The sequence below is a fragment of the Petaurus breviceps genome, unplaced genomic scaffold (genome assembly GCF_028583685.1).
Source record: "Petaurus breviceps papuanus isolate PSGF00001 unplaced genomic scaffold, PetGlider_PUasm1.0 66, whole genome shotgun sequence".
Lineage (NCBI taxonomy): Eukaryota > Metazoa > Chordata > Mammalia > Diprotodontia > Petauridae > Petaurus > Petaurus breviceps.
Window position 1 is genome coordinate 1,919,062 of NW_027186442.1, and position 2,529 is coordinate 1,921,590.

The 2,529-nt window shown below is 47.1% G+C and overlaps 1 pseudogene; it reads left to right on the forward strand.

The window, feature by feature from the left end:
• Positions 1 to 1,330: 1,330 nt before the first annotated feature.
• LOC138173886 (dicarboxylate carrier SLC25A8 pseudogene) lies at positions 1,331 to 2,320 on the forward strand (annotated as a pseudogene).
• The last annotated feature ends 209 nt before the right edge of the window (positions 2,321 to 2,529 follow it).

The window sequence follows — 2,529 nt, forward strand, 5'->3', positions numbered from 1 at the left end:
TTTGTTGCCCAACCCCCTCTCTGTACTTGGAAGCAGGGGCTGGAGTTGTGTGAGGGGTAGGACATCCCCTCCCCCCAAGAGAACTTTATTTGGACTCTTCTTTTGAATTGAAGTGATAATGCAATGTACTTTGTGTTTGTTTAAGGCCCAGTGGCTACTTTGGTAACTTTACTTCTGTATCTTGAAAATGTGACCTAAGGGATGTTTAATGCTAATTCAAAAGTAAATTGTCTATGCCATGGGCATGAAAGATCTTGGAGCTGAATGTAATGGGAATGTAAATTTTAAAGATCTTCCCTGCCCCTAGGCTAAAGTGCACCTGGAGCCTGGGGTGGGAGGCTTGTTTTTCAGTAGATACTTCTTGATTAGCCAATGAGTCAATAAGGTTGTTACATTCTCTGAGCCAGGAGAAGGCTATATAAGCCCTGATGTGTAGCTTTGTTTTGGGGCTCACTTTGAGAAGTGTTCTGTGATTTAATCAGATGAAACTCTGGAAAGCCATTGTCCAGAGCCGCCCTGGCTTTGAAACCCAGATGTTGTTTGGTATGGATGTAATGGTTGGAAAGTTTGGAAATCTGTCTACTTGATCTGTTTTTGTCTTGATAAATCTGTCTGTATACTTTGAAGTTCAGGGTGCTGACCTTTTTCCCCTCAACGAGGTAAATGATACATATTTGACTGATTAAAATAAGCTTGTTAACCCATTTTGAGTTACTTTCCTTTATCAAAGCAGATCCAAGAACCTGTGTTGGCAGACACCCTGAGGACGCTTGGGGTGCTTGCTGCTACAAAATGGCGTCGCTCTCTCTTCATTGTGTCACCAAGCCACCCCTGTGTTGTCATTTTTAAAGGAAATTATCATTTTCCTATGATTTGTTCTTTGACCCACTTATTTAAAGGATTAGATTATATAAATTCCATCCTCAGTGCTTGCATAAACCTCCTGCAAGGCACAGACTTTGTAGTGACCCAGCTGTGAGACCTTTGGTAGCCCCCAACCCTCTGGATGCCAGACTCTGCAGCAGGCCTCATGCCCCCGCTGCCTCCTCATGTTTTCCTCTACGGTCCTGGGCACATAGTATGATCATTAGGTGTATAGTTTCCCAACAACTTTCTATGGAAAATCAAGGGAAGTGGGGCCATGGTGGCCATGAGCAACTTTGAAGAGTGGGACACCTTTAGAGAAGCTTGATCAAGGTGCCATCATCGTGAGACCCTCCAGATCAGGACTCTGGCAGAGTTCCTCTATCTCGTCTTGCTCAATCAGGGGAGGCTATCTTCCCATTTTTCCTCTGCTTCCTGGGAAGTAGCAGAAGGCCTGTATCAAATCATGGTTGGATTTAAGCCTCCAGATTTGCCCCCAACAGCCACCTTAAACTTCCTTGGGGCTGGCACTGCTGCCTGCATTGCTGACCTCATCACCTTCACCCTGGACACAGCCAAAGTCTGACTGCAGATTCAAGGAGAGAGCCAGGGGGCTGTCCGGGCTTCTTCTACCACTGACCAGTATCAGGGTGTCATGGGCACCATTCTGACCATGGTCAAGACTGAGGCCCTGGCAACCTGTACAATGGGCTGCTGGCTGGGTTGAATTGCCAGATGAGTTTTGCCTCTGTTTGCATTGGCTTCTTTGACTCTGTCAAGTAGTTCTACACCAAGGGATCTGAGCATGCAGGCATTGGGAGCTGCCTTCTGGCAGGCTGCAACCCAGGGGCTCTGGCAGTGGGCATAGCCCAACCCACAGATGTGGTGAAGGTACGTTTCCAGGCCCAGGCTCATGCAGGTGGCAGCTGGAGATACAAGGGTACAGTGGATGCCTATAAGACTATCACCAGAGAAGAGGGCCTTCAGGGCTTATGGAAAGGAACTTCACCTAATGTTGCCCACGATGCTATTGTCAACTGTGCTGAGCAGGTTCATCAAAGATGCCCTTCTGAAGGCCCACCTTATGGCTGATGACCTTCCATTCCACTTCATATCAGCCTTTGGGGCTGGCTTCTGCACCACCATCATTGTTTCCCCTGTGGACGTGGTCAAGATGAGATACATGAACTCTGCCATGGGCCAGTATGCCAGTGCTAGCCACTGCACCCTCACCATGATTTGGAAGGAAGGACCCCAAGCCTTTTACAAGGGGTACATGCCTTCCTTCTTCTTCTTGGGCTCCTAGAATGTAGTGATGATTGTCAGAAGCTCCCTTCTGAGCCCTCTCCTGCTAGCTTTATGCCTTATCCTCCCCCCACTCTTTGAGTCCATACCCCATCCTGCCTCCTCCTCTACCATTTTATTTTCCCCTTATTCCTCTCCTCCCCTGCCTTAGCATTGAAAGGACCCCCTACACCCCCCCTTAGAGTCAGCACCATTTAAACCTTCTCCATCCAGCCCACTTCTTCTGCCATTTTAGCCTCAATCAGTTCTTAAGCTCCTTACTTCTAAAAAAGCCAGACCAGAACCCCCCCCAAAAGATTATATAAATTCCAATTAATTTTTCATCTCTGTTTCCATTATCCATTGTTCAATTTAATTTTT